The sequence below is a fragment of the Corvus hawaiiensis genome, chromosome 3 (genome assembly GCF_020740725.1).
Source record: "Corvus hawaiiensis isolate bCorHaw1 chromosome 3, bCorHaw1.pri.cur, whole genome shotgun sequence".
Taxonomy (NCBI): Eukaryota; Metazoa; Chordata; class Aves; order Passeriformes; family Corvidae; genus Corvus; species Corvus hawaiiensis.
Window position 1 is genome coordinate 111,615,071 of NC_063215.1, and position 20,321 is coordinate 111,635,391.

Sequence of the window (20,321 nt, forward strand, 5' to 3'; positions counted from 1 at the left end):
GGCACTGGAGGTCTAACCAGGGCATTGCTGATGGCTCAGGCTGGAGTTACTCTACTGACTCTTGCCATGGTTTTTGGCAGCTGCCGGTGTCTCCCCATGCAACATAAATGTTGCTCCAAATAGGACGTACCTGTAGTCACCCTTTACAAGATTTCCTGTATCAAGGCTTGTGTTACTGAAGGCGTTTGTTTCTTAGGGTGTAACCACACTGTAAGAGTGTTTCCCAGCTGCCTGGGCACCCACCCAACTTGGTTCCAGACACAACTGTAGCAGTGCAGTGTGAGTGTGGGTCTGGGGTATTCAGCCAAAACATGGGCAAAACCCATAACTGTTTTGGTGACAATTTGGCCTGAGAAAGTCAGGCTGCAGCACTGGGACACAGAGCTCTGGAATGTCAGGGAAGATTGCTGGTCTTTTTTAGGCTCTGCTAAAGGGATGCATGTTATCAATGTTCCTGAAGGAACACATGAAGTGCATGCCCAAGTGACACATGAAGTGGGGCCCCATTTATTCAGATCCTGATTCAACCTTATTCCTGATTTTTGAGGCAAGGTTGTTTCAGTGGTGCCTCCCTTCCCTTGCACATGCACCTTTGGGCTGAGACAAGGAATGTTCCGTCAGCTTTGCAGCGTTCCAGAGTCACGCATCATTTCAATCTAAAAATAAATCCCAAACGTGGTATACTGGTTTTGAAGACAAGTTGAACTGTGCTTTCCATGCAGAAATGATGTTGCATTATATTTTTATCTTGGGCACGAAGCCAGCACTAACTGCTCACCAATATAATTATGAGCAAAAATACTGTGGGGCTGGACTGTGTGAGGCTCTGGGGTCTGCAGTGGAGCTGGGCAAACTCCACCACCCAAAATCATCTTTCAGTGCATTTGAAAAACTTAGGAATATGCACATTTAAGCGAGCTTACTCAGAATCAGATTTTTTACATAACTAGAGTAACTTTAAAATCTTTTTTGACTACTGAAGGGGGTAAAAGGTGCTTTAAATTTATTAAAACCGCAAGATGACTATGGGTTGTAAAGGAGGTCTTTCAACAGCTTCTACTTAAACACCAAGGAGCCATGCTGGACCCTCTCTTCCTAAGTCCTTGCAGACATCAGTGAGTAGCCCTGCCTTAAAACAAAAAAGAAAAACAAATTAAATAATGGCACAATTTCACCTGGAATCGTTTGTTCTGTTGGTGAAAGTCACAGAGAAAAGTCCTAAAATTATACAATTATAATAATAAATCAATTCAGCATGTCATTTCTGCTTTTCTACATTAATAAATTAACCATGTAACATTGTTCAAAATTATGTCAGTTACGCATATAATAATCTTTTAAATTAATGAAGTGATGAAGCAGTTTGATGACACCCATGATTTACAGGGCTGCTTTTAGCTAATGTTAAAAGCCTTTCATTTAATAAATTGTCCCCTTGAGAAATTACCAAAAATTAATATTTTCTATGCTAAATGTTCCAAGGTTTACACTTTTTCACTATATTAGCAAATGGCAAGGGAGAAGCATTTTTCAAAATATATCTTCTTTTACATATATTTAATTGAAATTAATTAGTATATTACTTTAAAAGGAAATGATCACAGGGAAAGGTGTGGGATCATTTATGAGAGTTTCTTATGGCAATAAAATAGCATTTAAACAATGGAATTAATCATGTCCTTAAAATTTTTTATGATAGATTAGGAATCATTCCAAGCTTTTTGATTAAATAGAAGGACATTCCATACAGACTGGACCAAAAAAAAAAAAAAAATCCAGCTACTTCACTGCAGTTAATATTTCCCTGGTTCCATTATGTCAGGTTACATGCATGCTGAATATTTACTGAGCTAAAAACAAAAGTCCAAGTGAGGCTCACAAGATCTATTTTGCTTTGCTCTTCCTTGTGCTTGGCACCCTGTTGTAATGTATGCATAAGGTTATGAATGCTTAATATTTCCCATTTTATGCACATCTTATCAGAAGCAAGCTTTAAAGCCACTTTCTCCTAGAGTTGGTTGGGATTCAAGGAACATAACGTGAAATGGTATAGTGTGTCCTATAAAAGAGGTTAAAATGGAGGTTATAATTATGAAAGCTCAATAGATTTGAAAGCCAACACAGTGCCCCCTCACATGTGATACTATCTCTAGAAAGGGAAAGAGATATATAGGACTATAAAGGGAAGCCTGTAATTGATGCTCTCTGTACTTATTAGGATTTGTTTTAGTAACATCAGGGACTCGTTTTTGTACTACCTCTGAATAAATAATGTGCACAGTAGGTTGGGTCAATTCCTTTTCACTTTGAAATATTTTCCGTGGTTGCACTAAAACCAAGAATAATTCATCGGCTTTTTGTAAGGCAGCCGGATGTATTATGAAAAATAGGGGCGTTAACTGATTTATTGGGGGTGGGGGGGCAGTCTATAATGGGGGCCAGCGTGAAAAAGAAGGGACTCTTGGCCTTAGGGGTGATGGGAGAGTGTTTTCCATCTCAATCAGGAGCATTTCTCAAAAAATAAACAGGATCTCAGAAAAAGACCTTGTTCCAGTGTTTGTATTTGAATGCTCCATGGGTGAAGTCTGCCACACAGCAGAGGCTCCGAAGGGACACCCACATATAATTACCCATGGACAGAGCTTTGCCTCTGGTAAGTAAACCACCATAATGAACACAGCTTCTCGAATACATATTTGTTTTACAAAATAAGTGAAACAGAACCATCCCAAAAAAGCCTGAAAATTGATTCCAGTGCAGGCTTTGTTTGGCTCCTGCTTCTGGCGCTGATTCCAGAGTTTAATATCTCCGGCAAGTTACTGCTTTGTCCCGGGTGCCAAGTTCTCTCAAACTGCTCTGGGCCCGTCGGTAGGAGAGACATGGTGATGCTTAGCTAATGTTTGTGTCCTTTAGTCCTTTGATATGTCTGTGGATGAAAAGAGCCACAGAAGGACAAATTCATTGTTAATAGCAGTGATTAACAGATTGGTTGTAGCTCCTTCTAATATTTCTACAGGTACCCCTCTGCAGCAGCATCTGAAATTTGTAAGGTTTTTTGCTTTAAAATTTGGTTAGTTTGGGGTTTGCTTTGTGAAAATATGTATTGGGGGAGGTTAGGCTTTGCAGAGGTGCCTCTGGAGCCACTCCTAGTGCTCCAACCCTTCCTTGGAAAAAGAGCATCGAGGAAATCCTGCCTGTCTGTCACACTAGGCAGTGAGGGACTGGGGTTTTTTTCTCCAGTTCTTTTTCAGTGTGAAATTTCCCCTTGAAGTTCAGTCTTCAGTGAGAGTCTAGTTTCATTTGGTCGTAAGAAACAATGTCAGTTCTAGCAAACTGAGGAGAATTTCTATGGTGGTGGAAAACAATGTTGCACACACTCCTGTGTACTAAGTTTATCCATCCAGAGAGGAAGAGCCTGATCCTGTAAAAGCAGCAGGAATTTGTTACAAGATCTGGGGGTACTTAGAATAAATTCCTCTGGTGATTTGTACCAAGCAGGGGTCAAGAAAGTGTTTTCTGAAAAAACATGAAGTATTTTGAGGATCATATAATTCTACTGTGCGATTAGTTTTGGATACCATCTTGGAAGTGCTACCAACTTTTGGGTACTTGCGAAAGCATCTCTTAATGTGAAGCTTAGCTTCCAAATAATTTAGCAAAGCAGAAATGACTGTGTGTGGAAGTGCCACTCCCTGCCCCCAGGCAACCAAGAAGCCATCTGTAAATTCAAGCCATGGACAAAATTCACGGGTCCAAACTTGAGACTTAATAGGGAAAGTGGTTGCTCCAACAGCTGGAGCGACCAACAGCCATTGGGTTTGATGTGAGGTCTCAAGACATTTGGCAAACCTTTGATTGTAGTGGAAAGATTAATGTGGGTCAATTTAGTTTTTACTGTGAAACTTCCAGATGATTCTAGAGATTATTAGTTTTGGAGATTTGTTGAGAGAATATCTCGCCCTGATTTCTGCAAGAAAATGGACCTTCCAAGCTGGATAACTAATATGACTGATAATAAGAGGGAATTAATGATACTTATTTGTTAAAGACTAGAAATAATGGTATTTATTTCCCCTTATTAATATTATTTGGATTTTATTTCTAAGGGAACATAAGTAGTAATAACAACAAGCACATAGAATAAGTTGTGATCTCTGAGAAAAGCATGCCCAACCATCAGAAAAAATAGGAAATTTCTTAAATTGTGCTTCTGTTGGGATAGACAAGGATTGCATCATCCCGTGTAACAGAATGTATCCAAACGCAGATAGGGCCAGTAAACCCACACATTTCTGCCAACAGAGTTTCTGCTTAAATATCTTTATGGCAAGAAAGAATTCCATCTCACTGCTCAAGTCCTGGAACAAATTGGTCTCTAGTAGTAATTTTTCAGATGGGGAAATGACCTCAGACTGCCTCGAGACTTGGCAGGGTCAAGAGGATGCAGGAGAAAAGAAGGAGCCCTTGAGCAGGACCAAGGGCTGCTACCTCCTCTACTGCTGCTTTGCGATGAAAGCTGTAGGGCTGAAGGGGGAAATTTCAGCATAAAAAACCCCAGCAATTTGCACTTTCAGCTCATGCCCTTGATGATTTTGTATCATCTGACTTTGGGGGGGTCTGTTGTACCTGCCTCTGCATCCCCACCAGACATCTTTAGGCAGAAGCTTCCTGTCTATGTAAACCTCTTTTGCACCTACACTTTGGCAAAGGCTCAGTCTGTCATCTGTGAGGAGCACTATCCAAGCCTTGCTCCAAACATGTGACAGTGGTGGGACCATGCTGTTGGATCTCATTGTTGGGGGACAGAAGCTTCTGCACAAAGATAAGCATGGGGGCTGATTTTTAGATAATTATGTAGTGGATAAGTGGTCATCAGAGTTTACCACAATCTTACTGGCCAGAGCAAGGTAGTGTTATGAGGAAGATCTATTGTTACTCTTGCCTAGTTGTCAGTAATATCATCTGCATGCCTGTGTCCTTCCAGAGTTGAAAACACCCTTCATATTGTGTACCAACAAGACTAATATTACTAACACCTTTTTGTGCAAAACCAGCTTCTTTCATTTAAAGTTGTCAGACTTGAAGGCCATGGAGGGTGGTAGAAAAGCTTAGAAGGTCTTACAGCTCCTGTTGTAGAGGTGAGGCTTCTGAAGAGCTGAGGACCAGGTTTCAGACCTTAGATATGGGATATAAAGCACAGTGAGGTTAGCAAAGTGTTGTGTGCCAAATCAAACACCCTAATTGAAATGTAGGCCAGTGCTGAGAATACATAGGGAAGTTTTGCTCTAATTGACCATTAAATTTCTACAGCGCATCTGTGAAGGGAATGGGAAAACAAGTTCCTGTCCACTGCTTGAAGTCTTCAGTATCCCCACCTTCCTGCTACTCCATCATTTGCCCACTGCATTTTAATTACTCAACAAGGAAGAATGTGTGCCTTGGCATGTGCAAGATTTAGCTAGAGTGTCACACCAGGAGCAGATTTGCGAGGGGATGCAGGGGCTTTAGGCTTTTCCTAAGCAACCTCAGTCTGTCCTGGGGATGCTGGTGGGACTAGATTTGTCCCTCACATAGTCTTATTGTCAGTCTACCAACCTCATCAGGTCACGGTGCCCCTTTCCTGAGGCTCACCAGTCTCATGGAGCATCAGCCCTTGGCACAGGGAAGTTTACCATGCTGAAAACCTTCACTTGCCAGTATAATTGACTAAAGCAACTAGATTTGCTAGAAAAGCAGCCAGGCATGCCCAGCAGATGCTCTTCGAATTAGCTGAGAAATAAAGTGATGAAAAATGAAACCAAACAATCTCTTTATTAAAGAAGAATGAGCTGGGCAATATTTGAGCAAAACCATCTCTTTCCATCTTCTGGGATGTGGTAGAGTCACTGTGCACCACAGTGGGCAGTGAATGAAGACAAGTCAGAAAGAAGAGTGGGGCAGGAAGGCTCCAATGGACAGAGTCTGCCCCCCTTTTCTGTTTCCTTGGTGTGTATCACATCCAAGTCCTGGATGAGAGAGGGGCAAGCACTGAAGGCCACTTCAAAACCTGCAAGAACACAAGTTGAACAGCACATGAGCAACACAAGGAAAGCACTAAAGGACCAGAGAGAAAAAAGGCACTGGCTGCAAAATTTAAAAAACAAAAGAAAGAAAGACTTGAAACCTGGCAGTTTGTTGGCTGACTGAGCCAGCAAACAAGGTGATACCAAGTTTGGTTCTTGCTTGCTGATGGGTACAGAGAAAAGGTTGGGATATGGTCAGGATCAGACTGGGCTTGCACAGAGGAGAGAAATTCATGGAGCCTGACTCACCCCTGGTTCATGCTTTGCACAGTCTGTTCCAGCCTCTGCAGAGGAGGTGCAAGAAGTGCCAGTTCACGTGGTTGTATAATACACTGGAGGAGGCTGAGTTCATCCCAGCAGCTGCCTGCAGTGACAACGAGGGTTTGCCTGGCATAAAGGAAGGACAAGACAGAAAAAGTAACCCCAGGGGAGGGGAAAAAAGTAGAAGTCAAAATGGTAATGGAGGGGTCACTACTGATGCTTTATGTGACGACTGCAAGGGTGAGTGGGGAGAACTGCACCTGGGAGCGCTCATGGTGCCCTGCAAAAGCATCTCCCATCCTCTAAACAGGATAAGAGCAAGTAAGTGCACTTTAATTAGAAACAGTATTCACTGTTACTTGCAGTGACTTTTAGCCCAAAAAGCATTAAATTCTTTGCATTTTCGATAGAAACTCCTCCCCAGGTTATCCATATTTTTCATTTTCAGAGCTAATGCAGAAATTCTGCTATTTCAGTCAGCAGGAAAAAAAGTTCCTGTTCATCATGGATACTATTTGAGGGGAAGTGGTTGCACATGCAGCTTCATGGAGCTGCAGAGGGTGAAAAATACTGTGTCTAGGCTGCCAGCTCAGTGCCAAGCTGCTGTCTGACGTGTTGAAAAGTTATATTGTGTCTTCTTCAGCTTTTAATACCTGGAATAGCCAGCAGACCCTGGCAGATCAAGCTGCTGTGAAGGGGTCAGGGAGACATAATGAAACATCCATGAGGGAAGACGCATCCTGGCATTATACATGCATTTACACAGGTTTGCAGGGCAGCGAGCTCTTCCATATCTCACTTTATGTTAGCTGTTTATAAATTATTCCCTAAGTTTTATCACACACGCATATTCATTTTTAATGCTTAAATACACATTAAGAATAATTTTCCCTAAAGGATGATCCTTAATTCCATCAGGAGCAAAGCTAAGGAAATGATACATGCAAATTTGAGCAGGGGTTGGTACCATTAATCGCTGGCTTGTCTTCCTGGAGGGAACTTGCCAGTCCTGGGTCTGTCAGAGCTTGCAGCCTGGATGGGAGCTTAAAAGCCTTGGACGAAACCCTACCTGCATGCCAAAGGTCCTTAACTCCCCAAAGTTGCCACTCCCACACCCAAAGGAAAGTGCTTGAGCTCTCCCACTTTCCCACAAAGACTAAATCTTTCAATTGCCTCCCACACAAACCAAGGGAAAGGATAGAGCAAAATGCATTTTAATGAGCATTTGAATAATCATCGGGATGAGTACTTTTCTCTGACATAGCACCTTTTGTTCGAGCGATTTATAAACATCCATTAAGCCTGACAATTTCCCTGAAGGGTAATTCTTTTTTTTTTTTTATTCTCGGGAAGCGGAGAGCTGAGATTTGCTGGAGGATAGGGCAGGAAACTCATGGCAGGGCTGGAAATGGGAACCCTGCTTGCGGGATTTCCTCTCCCCCCTCCATAGGGTTTCCTCTTGGCTTGCTAATCGCTAAGCAAGATCTTGATGACCAGATGCTCATAGATAACATAGCTCAAATATTGCTTCCTTTCTGTAAATTGCATGCTGGCTTGGTTCAAAGGCCAAATCCTATTCCACCATTAGCTGGTGGCAGGGATCCTATCGAACTTCAGTGGTATGGAGGCCAAGCTGCAAGAGTTTGGGAAACAAAGCTAAATGCGTGAAAACTTTTGCAGCCAGACACAGTTGCAGAGCACAGTGTGGTTTAGAGCATTTTCTTTTACTTGAGAAAACCTGGAAAGCTTTAAATGAGACTGTTTCTAAAAGGAACATCCAGGAATTTTATCCAAAACCACTGGCAAGGCATTTCCCTCCCAAACAGCATGCACGTTCCAGGGTGCAGTGACAATATTTCTTGTCTGACATCGCCAGTTAAATGGATTTATTTTCAGTAAAATAGAGTACTTCAGTTGTGTGATGGGCAAAAAAAGGTACTCTATAATTAAAAATGGGATTAGACAGAAAAATGAGATGTTAGGCAGATAATTAGGGAACTATTATAATTAGAATGTTCTTTTAAATCCCCTAGTAGCTTCTATTATGAAAGGGATGTCCTCTGATTAACTAATATTTCCTTTAAGTTGATATTTTTCCTCTTCCTTTTGGACAGGAAAGCTTGAATTGAATGACTTCACCTTAAAAAATTACAGTTTACTGGGGCCCAAGTTTTTCTTGTAACAAGCCAGTTTTGCTCAGGAAAGAAGACCAATATTGGGGTTGAAAGTGGCAGAGAAGATTTTACTAGTAAGCTTATTAAATTGCTTCTCTCCTCTATTAAATACAATCTTATTTATAGACAGTATTTAGTATTCTTCGTATTGAGCCTTTAAGAGAAATTATTGCTGTTAGAGCAGTGATAGCCTTAGATTAAATTTTTATTCATGCAGGTTTTATACAAACGAAACTGCTGCATATTTCTACATGAAGTAGAAAGCTGTGTGGGTTTTGAAAGGATGGGGAGCTTCAGTGAGAGCTGTCTGACAGCTGCTGTTGATGAACGCAAACCAACAAGCCTCTCAGAAGCTGCTTGTCTCTCCCAGGCTCTTTGGCAGGGAGTACAGAAGGACAGAGGTCAGTCCCACTTCTTACAGCCCCATAAATCAAGTCAGTACATTTGTAAGTGTGTTAAAACTGGGGGGCATGAGAGGATAAGCTGTTCTGTTCCCCTCACCTGAGCCTTTTCAGGTGTTGGTTTGCAGGGAACTTCTGTGAGAAAGCATCATATGCGAACAGGGAAAAGTGGAAAAGGAAGATAACTTGCTGAAAGTGCAGACTCCCTTTTTTTTTCATTAAGTCTAAAATTTTAGGAATTGAGAGAGAAGTGAGTGCAAAAGTTCATTTTGATTGCAAAGGCCAAATGTTGCCTCTTATTCATAAAAGTAGGTGGGGAAGGCAGAGGAGGAAACAGCCTGAAGTCCAGGCCCAGCACTGATGCATGTTTCTGTATTGCTGTATTTGGGCAAACAAGACTCCTGTTCTTTCACCTAAAAACCAAAAAAGCAGATGGAAAATTGCTTTATTCAGGGTCAAGAACCTTGGCATCCATCTGCAGATATAAAGATAACTTACTGAAAAAGCCATTTGTGGTACATCTGATTCCAGTTTACTGGACATAATGTTGAGAGAAATGCTCAGAAAAATGATTTGAAATAGCCAAATGGTCAGGGAAAGGATGAAAATAACCGCAAATATAGTACACAAGTCCGGGAGCAAGCAGCCTAGGGAAGATGTGCCCTGCCTAAGGTTAGAGACCCCCAAGCCTGACATGGGCATTGCTGCATGAGCAGTAAAAAAGGCTGGAATAAGTATTTCCAGTATGATAAGTGGAAAGAGTGTCCCAGCATACTATTTCTGGAAGGAAGCATCTCTTCAGGGTGTCTTAAAGAACTAGGCATGTGAAGATCATCTCTGAAGCCCCAGAGATCATCAGTGCCCCAACACTGCAGGAGCAGGCTCACAGGCACTGCGCTGCCACGTCTACCTGCTCAGTAACCAGGGAAAAGAAATGAAATGCCAGTGATGGGAGGGGCTGAAAAGATATCACTTGACTGCCAGTGAGACTGAAGGAGGGACCCAGGGGCAAGGGTCCATCCAAAGATGGGAAACCCTCAGAGGCAGAGACTGCCTGGCTTGATGCATACACTGGTTATGTGGAGAAGCAGCAGCTCTGCTGCCTAGCAGAGCACCATGCGATGATTTTTGGCCTTTCTCCATGGATCTGATGGACTGGTGGGCACGAGCCCTTTGTTGGGGTCAAAGGGACCAGACAATAATGGTCTAACAGCAAAGCTTCCTGACTTAGTGCTCTTGCTGGAGGAGACGGCCACACCAACAAAATCATCCAGGACCATATTCGTGGTGACCATGCAGACTCTGGAAGGAGAAACACCAAGCTAAACTGCAGAGATGCTGATGCCAGGGTGGGCTGGGGTCATCTGATGTCTCCTGACATCCCAAGCTGAATGCTGACATACCAGTCAGGAGAGAAACACCCAAACTAAAGGGAGTGAACAGAGTTTTGTGATTCAAAGCTGTGGCCTCCTGCCCTATATTTGCAGGATGGAGGTCACAAAGGAATGTGAACTGGTTTTCCTTAATCCTCTGAAAAATATCTGGGCTTCTCCCTCCTGCAGAAAAGAGCCATTTGGCCTAATGATACCTTCCAACTCTGCAGTGCCGCTCAGCCAAGATGCTGAAGCATTTTAGATGTCTTAATTCATCCTTTCAGCAAATAGCCAAGCCTCTGCACAGCAAAGTGCTCACATTAACAGTACAGCACAATGGGGAAAATACAGTATAGAAAAATATGATGAGTTAATGTCTTTTATGTCTTATACTGCAAACACATAAAAACAATTAGGGTTTGGAGAATATTTTTTAAAAGCAAAGAGAATGATTGGCAAGGCAGAGAAAATAAATATTATACCCTTGAGAGGGCTAGGGATATATTATTTTTCCAATTTTACAGAAGAGAAATGCCAGATCAAAATTACTTTCCCAAGATCACACAGGGTGATCCTGCCACCTTTTCTATTGAGTAGTTCTTACTCAAGGGTTTGTCTGTCTTTGTGCCCAAAGACCTCCTTTAAAGGCTGCTATCCAGTGGTGTAAATTTACAGTGTATTAGCTACTCTATATTTATTCCCCACATAAATATCTCTTCAAAGTGAGCTGCCTCACCCAAAGGCACTTTCAGAAGTGTAAGGGCAGCGATAATGCTGCTAAAAGAATTAACACTGTCCCACATAATTAGCGGTAATTAGTACTGGTTAGGACAGGAGTTAATGCACACTAGTGGACATAAATTCTGCCTTTGTGTCCCTGTGCTGACATAAAACCAGCCTGGGAATAAGATGCCACTGGGTGAGAAAGTGAAGGGACCATGTTGATTATCTGATGCCTCGTGATGCTGGAGCTCAAATTCTCTTTATTCCAGACCTTTCTTCCCATCATGAAAGCTTGCACCCTCTTTTCATCAAGAGAGCAGTTCTACCAGTGATCCCAGTGGTATTTGATAACTCATCATTTCTCTGGGTCTTGGGCGAAAAAGAAAACCTGAGTGTTAAAACCCGGCCACTGCCAGCCAAGTACCTTCAGGGATTGTTTCACAGCTTCTCACTCTGGGGTTAACTATTTATGGCAGCAAAACTAAATTACAGGCTCAACAGCAAAGAAAACCAACCAGAAAAAGGCAGTTACCAAAATGATTGTCATAAAAATAAATTCAGGTTATCCCCTCCTGCAGGTGAGAAGCTAGTGGGGTGACAGATGACTTTGCATAGGAAGGAGGATGGGGGCATGGGTACAAGTGCCAGTGCACATCTGGCATGCACATGAATTCAGGACACCACAGCAAACTGCTTGGGAAGTGGTTGGGAATCGAAGAACTGAGCATGTAGAGAAGGTACTTCCCTAATTCTTCAAATATATTTTATTTCAAACTGTTTTCCACAATTTGTCTGAGGTCAGAACAGTCCTCCTTGTGGAAGGACTTGAAGTTTTAAAGAAAATATGGATTACACAAAATCAGCTGGCTACAAAAACTCTCCTCCTTCTTTCCATCCGTCCTTCCTTCCTTTGAGGATGATTTGACATAGCCATCAATAGTTATAAGTACTTGAAAGGGAAAAACTTAGTAAAGTGGAGGTAATCTCTTGGGCTGAAACCCCTCATTTTTACACTAGACAACTGCTGTACTTATTGGGTTCAGGAAAATTACTTCACAAACACATGCAGAGTCTCAAGTTATAATCACAAAGAAAAATGACCTTTTCTAACATAGAGACTGCCCACTTCAGCTCCTTGGAACAGCCATTGAGAGCTGGCTTTTACTGGGGTTTGAAGGATGTGCAGGCTGAATTGCCGTAGGTGCTGAGACTGAGTCTGATTTCCAGCATCACTGAGATCCATCTGCTTCTACAGTCTTCACCCAGACCTGCTGGAGCTGAACACCATTCATAATCAGGGCCCAGCTGGTCTCTAGAAAAAGGCCTTTTCCAAGCATAAAAATTATTTGAAGTGTAATTTCAAGTTCACTTTCTAAAATGCAGAGGTAAACCCCTGTACAGACACTTACCTTGATTTAACCTGATCTTGCATCAATTTTGATGATGCGGGATTAATTTGAGCTAAACAAACAGAAAGTGCTTGTAAATTGAAATTTTTAAATTTTTTTTTTATTCTGGGTTCACCTTAGCTAGATTAAGGATTCAACTGAAGTTAAAACTGGCATATTTTTATTTCAGCTAGATTTGTCTAGAAACCTGGGGGTCGGTTTGTGCCAGCTCATTGGGCGCTTGTAAATGGATTTCATTTTGATCAAAGAGGCAGTGTGATTCTCAGCCCACTGGAGAGGGACCCCCAAGGTGACGTCAGCCAAGGGAAGAGTCACCGACAGCAGCAAATGTGTCACAGAAGAACTTCAAAGCAGGATCCACAGGCAACCTTGGCTAGGAGCAGGGAACAGATCCAAGGGAAAACATGAGGCAGGCTGGCTTGGCATCCTAAACAAAATCTATATTAAGAGACAGGCAGGTAAGAAGGACTTTATGAAAAGCACTGGAAAGTGGAAAGAGGGAATGGAATAAACTACATGCCCAGAGCAGCAAGTGGTCCTGTGATGGAGTTTCTTAGGAGGTCTCTTACTTGAAACACTGGGGGTTTTTAATACATTTATGAGGTAAAGTTCCTCTGAGAGTTAGTCGTTGTTTGTGATGGTCTTGGCATGTGTTTGGAGGAACAGACAAACCCATTGGGCAGTGAAAAAGCAATCAGTGGAGGTGAAAACCCTCTATGGGACATAGCACAGCTGCAGGACAGACCAGAAGACCAAGCACAGAATGTGCGTCAAGCCACGTTTTATATTCTTGGTGCCAACACTGCCACTTTTGGAGAGTATTATGTGGCACATAGCTCTGGGAGGAGCCACCTGAGTCAAGAAGGCAAGAGATCCTTTTGAGTGGTCCCTCATGGAAGAGACTGGCCCTGCGTCCCAAAGGCCAGAAGAAGAAACGAGGTGGTTACCTGCCTCCTGACCCAACAAGGACAATGAAGGTGACATAAGGATGTCTAGTGAAGTGCTGCTGATGGACCTCAGCCTACATGAAACCAGTAATGAAATATTTGGGATGATCACAGCTCTTCTGAAAAAATGTGAAGAGAACTGCAAACGTATGGAACTGCTGTAAAAGCCTCTAGTGTGGAGACATGCAGAAAGAGAAAGCATATTGCTCACAAGTTTGCCAAACCAGTAGGGAGGGAGGAGGAGGTGGCATTGCCAGGTATGGAAACCCAGGGCAGAAAGGCACCAGCCTCTTGAGTTCAGTGAGGCAGAGCAGAATTTCAACTGTGTGGGGAAGTCAGAGGGTGGAGCTTTCCACTAAGTTATAGACCCAACATATGCTTCTAATAGAGAAACTAAAGCAGAAGCTAGGGTTACTGCAAGGCTGGGTATACTAATGAATCAAATTGTCTCTACACGACTTCAAAGGCTTTGGGAAGAAGCAAGAATAACTAGAAATGTAGCACTAATGGTAAGGACAATGTGGCTGGCACTGGTTAAACCCAGCTAGGGTCACTTCATCAGCAGAGAGGCAAACTGTGGATGGAAAAGGATGGAAAAAAGTGGATCTGGTGGTGCTGTACAGCAGAGGAGAGGGAAGAGTTGTGTCCTCAAGTTTGGTGAGAATAAATGCAAGGCAGAATGGGTTTGGTACACAAATGAGGTGAGAAGTGCAGTAATAAAATTTGAAGGGGATCAAGTAAGAAGCATTTCAAATAGTAGCAAGGACAGGAAAATAATAGAAAGGGTTACAGCTGATCAGCAATGTAGAAAACTATAATAAACTTCAACTTGGACACATAAAAGGAAAAATATGATCTTGGATGATATCGGAAAAATAATTTAAAGCAAGATATTCTGTGGGGGGAGAGCTCTGGGTAAGGTCCAAAGTTTCTGTTTATGAGTTAATGAAGAGACGGGTGGGAACAGCTTGTCTTTGAGCAGAGGCCCCAGAGGCAAAACATCTCGCCTTTGCTTCTCGCACCATCGCATTTTCTTGGTTGAGGCCCTTGAAAACTTTCTGTGTTTCAAGTGCTCTGTCATGGAATGAGGATTTCCTGTTGAGCACACATGCTCATAAGATGTTCAGCTGCTACAGTGGCACCCCCTAAACCACAAGCTGTCACATATTATTTGGGTGAGTGGTCCCATTTCAGGGGATGCACTTGAGGGAGATCAGACTGAAAGGGATGCTGAAAGGGATGTTAGAAATGGAGAGGAGGATTGAAGCGATAGATGGTTTAGTGCATCTGCATGGTATCTCATAAACTGGTTATGTTTGCATCTGCAGAGTCATAAAAGTAGTGTTTTGAGGCAAGAAGAGGGGTGAGGCAAAGAATTCAGAGACCCCAAAATCCCCCGGGAACTGCTTGGGTGGGTAGAGCCTGCTGACATGCTTTAATTGGCTCCACCATGGAGGGATTCAGAGCTACTTTGGTCATGGCCACATGTGCTGTGATGCATATCTGCCTTCAGACACCACCCTTTTCAAAAGGTGACTCAGGCGCTTTATCCCAGTGACTTGCAATAAGAGTTGGCTGGTAGGCAACACCTCATTCACTGAAGATGGTTTATATCTCTTGCAGAAATTAGGTGCCAAATTTTCAATGGACTGTGGTCACTGTTGTGTTGAGAGAAGAAAAAAAAAGTCTTTGGAAATTTGAACTGAGAAGTTGAATGCGGGATAGTCCTCCTCAAAGCCCTCTTAACTAAAAGAGAGAGTACTTAATTGATCTAAATTCTGCTAAATGCAAGGAAATAGCATTGCAGGAGAGCTGAGCTGATGATTCTATGAGATATTTCTTTGGTTCCACGTAAAAAGTACTTCCTTTCCAGAGTCTGGGTGTCTATCTGATTTCGTGTCTTCTTCCCACAACTAAGTTGAAGATAAGAGCAGGAAAGCACTTTTTAAAAGTGTAATTACAGCTTTTCAGGGAAAGCTAGCATCCTCGAGGTTAAAAAAGTGCTCTGGTGGGGTAAGCTGAAAGAAAACATTCTCTTGATAAATCCTGGTGGATTATTCTGACTGCAGTTTCCTCTTGACAGCTGCAGATCCCAGCAGATCTTTTACATGAGCCCTTTAATCAAGTCACAGAAAGTGACTTTTAGCATCATGTCATTATGAAGGATGTTCAGCAGCCCCGGACCATTGGAGTTTCCTGTCTGAAACCAGTGCCTGAGCCTGGCTCAGTCCCTGTGCATCTCTGTCCCCTCACTGCAGACCTGCAAGGCCTGCATGGAGCATTCAGGCCAAGCCAGGACGTGGGGCTGCCCCCACTGTGGCTGCCGGGCTGTGGAGGAGGAGATGCTGCTCCTGCCTTGTGGGAGGCCCAGGGCTCAGGAGGCAGCCCCTGGGTCTGGGGCCCCTCCGAGGGGATGCTTGCTCTGCTCAGAGGAAAGTGCAGCTTTCTGTGCCTCCCTCCTTGATTCCCCTCCTTCTCTCCTTCACTTTTTTTCCCCTTCCCTGCCTGCTTCTCACAGCTGCTGCCTTGGGGACGTAGCCTTGGTGAGGGAGGAGGCCGCCTTCCCCTATAAGGCTCAAGGGCGAGGGCAGCTGCCTCTGCAGGATGGAGAGGGGCGGCAGTGGGATGAGCACACCTATCCTTGGAGGCAAAGCCCAGCTTTCTGGCTGGGGGCTGATGTGACTTGTGGGGCACTGCTGTGAGTGGGGAGGTGTGGGGAAAGGGGAGCGCCACGTTTGAGTGCCTCTCCTCTAAGGGAGGTTTTAAAAATGGTTAACAAGGAGGGTTTTTCCTAAGTTGTCCTTAGAGCAGTCCTTCATTGTGCATGCACACACACGTACCCACAGAGGCTTTTCTCACAGACATCACAGCTGGCCAAAAATTTTCCAAGGCAGCTCAGAGAGACACATATATCCATGCACTCACCTCTCAGACTCTGAAGTGTGTGACAGCCACCCATCCTGTTGTCACCCACGCTACTGCAGATCCTCTCTGCTTCCCTGCACTCGTGTGCACCAAATTGGATCCAAACTGCTTAGAGATGAGCCACTTGTGCCCAAAGAAACGCTACAAAACGAGGGAGCAAGAGCAACTGGAAGCTCTTTTGCAGCTCCCCCCACCCCCGCATTTTTTTCTTTCTTGCCGAGGGAATTGTTTGCGGGTGGAAGAGAGGGATGTTTAAATAGCTCCGCAGATCCATTTAGTAAAGTCAATATGCAATTATGCAAAAGCCTGTGATAATACACGCCTAGATGCAGATAGCAGCGGTCGGAGCTGTCCTGGGGGGAACAGCGGGCAGCTGGTAGCTCTCGGGACGGGGGTTTGCAGGGACCCTGACATGCTCCCCTGCCTCCCCAACCCCTTCAGCCCAGGCACAGGTCGGTGCCTGGGGCTGGCGGGGCTGAGGATCCCGGGAACGCCCCGAGCCCCGTCCCGCACGGCGCTGCCGGGCGCAGGGCTCTGCTTCTTATTTTCCTTTATTTTTCTAGTTTATAAAGCGTGATTGGTTTGCACCCGATTTTTTCTAGATGATATCGTTTGCGGGAAGCCCCCTCAGAGAGTTCCGAGCCTGCAGAGAGCCCCGGGTTCCCTCCCATCCCACCGGGCTGAATAGTCCCAGATCCCCGCTCTGATGAATGCTCATCCTCCGCGATCGGCATCAGAGGCACGCCGAAATAATGCTGTAATGGGCTCATTAGCCAAGCTGCAGATGGACTTAGGTAACAGGAATGGAGCAATAGTGAAAATTAGTTTGGAGGGAAATATCAAATCGAAAAGCTCTGACAAAACTCCGCTTTGCTCTAGTTCAGCCTAGGTACTGTCAGACACCAATATTCAATTCTCTGTCACTTCACACTGAGCTTTTATTTTGTTACTCTCTAATTTGCTTCTTGTACAATGTTGCAAGTATTTTCAGACTCATTTGAAAGGGTAAAACACTTCGTTCAACTTTTCAGAAGAGTGGCCTTCGACACTAGGGACACGCAATCATTTAATTTCTGCTTTATGTACACTGAGGAAAGTATTTGTAATACCTTCATGATAAAAATAAAATAAAATAAAAATTAAAAGATCAGGCAGGTTGTTGTTTCCTTCAAAGACAGCAATTTTACCCGCAGAGATGAACTGGGAGCTGAATTTAGCCCAGCAGAAGTGGGACAAGTCTCCAGAATAAAAGTATCGAATATTTTAGACTAATTTCACCCTCTGTTGAACTCTGGCAAGTGGCTCTGAAGGCAAAGAGCTGTCGGAGCTGGTCTGCTACAAGTGGCAGGAGGGTTTGTTTGTACCTTCATTTAACCTGTTAAAAGAAATCCCCACTATTGTTCAGCTACGTGGGTGTCTCCGGCTTTTTAGGCTACGTGCGGGCATATGTGTGACTGAGAATAGGCGCTTAGAGATCTTTGCTTTAAAACACTCCTTGGAGTTCACGTAGACCACTAGATTTTTATCTGCGTGTCCAGTCGGCTGCTGCCACTGTCTGTAAATACGACAGAGGCTTTGCATTTCACAGCCCTTCTGCGGCTCTCGCCTCGTAAAAGTCAAGAGTTTTGTTAGAAGTTTGGGGTTTTGGGTTTTTTTTAACAAAAACCCACTTTTTCCCCCTCTTTTTAAAAAATCTCTTCTTGCGCTTTGTATTTTTGAGGAGAGCATTCCAGACGCCACGGGACCGGAGAAGCAAGTGGCAGGGAGAGGGGAGAGGGGAATTACCCAGCTAGGCTGCATCTGCCTGGGAGCACCCGCGGCTCGGGCACGGGCAAAGGTTCGGGAGCTTAAAACAGCAACGTCATTGCTTCCTCTAAACCGAGACTAACGCTGGGCCGGCGTAAACTCCCCTCCTGCTGCTCCACCAAGGAGTGGCATCAAAGTGATTGCCTCCGCTGCCCTCCGAGAGCATCATCGGGGTGGGAGCTGCCCGGATTGGGATCTCCCTCTGCCCACAGGCTGCAGCCCGCTGGTGGCAGGGGAAACGTTTTTAAAACATCCGCAAATATTTACACCCTTAAAAAAAAAAAAAAAAAAAGAAAATTCCTCTTTCCTACATATCTAGCTAATATCCAACTGCCCCGCACAGGTAAACTCAAACCATCTTTACCGTATCATTGCTCCACGCTCTGCAGTCAATAAAACCCTAAACACCAAAAAGTGGAGTTTTTATACAATTATACAGGTGTAGGCGAAGGAAAAAATAAGTGTCTCTACAGCTTTTCCGTCTGGGGTCGCTTTTTTTTCTTTTTTTTTTTTCTTTTTTTTTTTTTTTTCTGAGCAATTGGACGTCTCCGACCCCTCCAAATTGCCGAAAACTGAACTTTTCTCTTGCAGGAAATTTGGAAGCGTTTCTGGCTGTAGTTTTCCCGTCTCCCAGTAGACGGCACAACAGCTCAATCCTTGGGATGCAGAACAGCCCAGCGGCTTTTCTTTTTTTCCTTTTTTTTGGAATTAAGCAACCACAGTTTTATCCAGCAATTTCTTTTACTGTTATTATTATTATTTAATTCAACGAGAAGTCTAGGAATATCGACAGGAAATAAAGCGTTTGGCATAGGCAGGGAATACAGAAGTGCCCGGGGGCAGATGGGCTAAAGGCAGGGACCGTCGCGAACCCCAGCACGGAGCAGTGTTTCTAAATTAAAGCAAACGAACTTGTAGAACCTATATCGTGTAAGAAAAAAAAACCCTCAACAACCCCAACACGATGGTGTTGCCGGTTCAGGCGTTAGTCTACGGATTTTAGGCTGAAATTTCTATTTGTAGTGTGAAATAGGAAGGACAGGGCTCGGTCGGCTCTGCGCTGCCTTGCCCGGGCTACCCCGAGGTGCCACCGCGGGGAAAACCTGGCAGCCGTCTCAACTTTTGTCCCTGAAAGACTCCTTTTGTGTGCGGGTGCCTTCACTCCCGCCGCCGGCACTGCTGTCACCGTTGAAGTCTCGAAAATCCCGGCCAGTAACTCATTTCCCAGTTAATTTTATTTATGAGAAAAAAAAAAAATTATAGCGCAGTTTAGAAACTTTTAAGACAACCGTAAATTTTATTAGGAAATATTTTATGAAGCCCTCCATTTAATTAATCAAACCCCTCCATAACTTCTGCAAGCGCCAGGGCCGGCCGTGGGGGGAGCGGGCAGCCTCCGCTCCCGTTCCCCGGCCCCCGCGGACTCCCGGGACGCCGGGTGGCCGCGGGACCCAGGGCCCGAGCTGTGCCGGCGGTGGGCGCGGGGCAGCCCCGGCTGACCTCGGGCTGACTCTCCGGACGGACCCGCCGCTCTTTTGTTTTCTGCATCGGGAGCCAGCAAACAAACTCCCCAAATCCTGGCGCTGCGCTTCATCTGCGCGCTTAAATCCCTCGCACTTGAACTCCTTTTATCATCGCCCGCACCCCACCCCCCACCCCGATCTGACCTTTAATAGGCTCTAAACAAGTGCGGGTTTCCCCCCCACCCCCGTCCCTCCTTCAGCCGTTCCATTAGGCTCTGATTTTTCGGGTATCTCCGCACGTATCGTTCCCCCCCCTTCCTTATCTGAAGCATTCCTGGGTTATCTCCCGGTCGCCTTTCCAATGCTTTCTTCTGCGGTTTCTTGTTTGTTTCGCTCTTCTGGTTGTTCCTATTTCAGTTTTCAAATTTCAGTATTAATGGTGAAAAAGCACACTTGGATGCTAATTCTGCCCCCGTTCGCCCGGCCCCCCCTCCCAAATCCCTGCTAGGAAGGCGGCAGGGAAGCCAGCTAGAAACCATTTGATTGTTCCTAGGTATGACTAATTCTTTCCTTAAGCTGGGAAATTCAGCCTGATTAAAAGCCTCATTTATTATCCGATAAGCAAATGGACCCAGATTCCACCTTGTGGAGGAGGCTTCCTTGCTCCCCAGACGCCTTTTTTTTGCCTCAGCTCTGTGGATCCCTTCGCCAAAGGCCCAGCCGCGGTCTGAGGGGGCCGCGCAGCAGCGCGTAGAGGCGCGCAGCGCTCCGCAGCGA

At 44.5% G+C, this 20,321-nt stretch overlaps 1 long non-coding RNA gene across 1 annotated transcript; it reads right to left on the minus strand.

The window, feature by feature from the left end:
• Positions 1-977: 977 nt before the first annotated feature.
• Positions 978-16,267, minus strand: LOC125322421. Its single transcript, XR_007201988.1, has 3 exons — positions 6,312-16,267; positions 5,037-6,046; positions 978-1,129 (listed from the first exon to the last, which is right to left on the minus strand). It is a non-coding gene; the product is annotated as an uncharacterized LOC125322421 (long non-coding RNA).
• Positions 16,268-20,321: the final 4,054 nt, after the last annotated feature.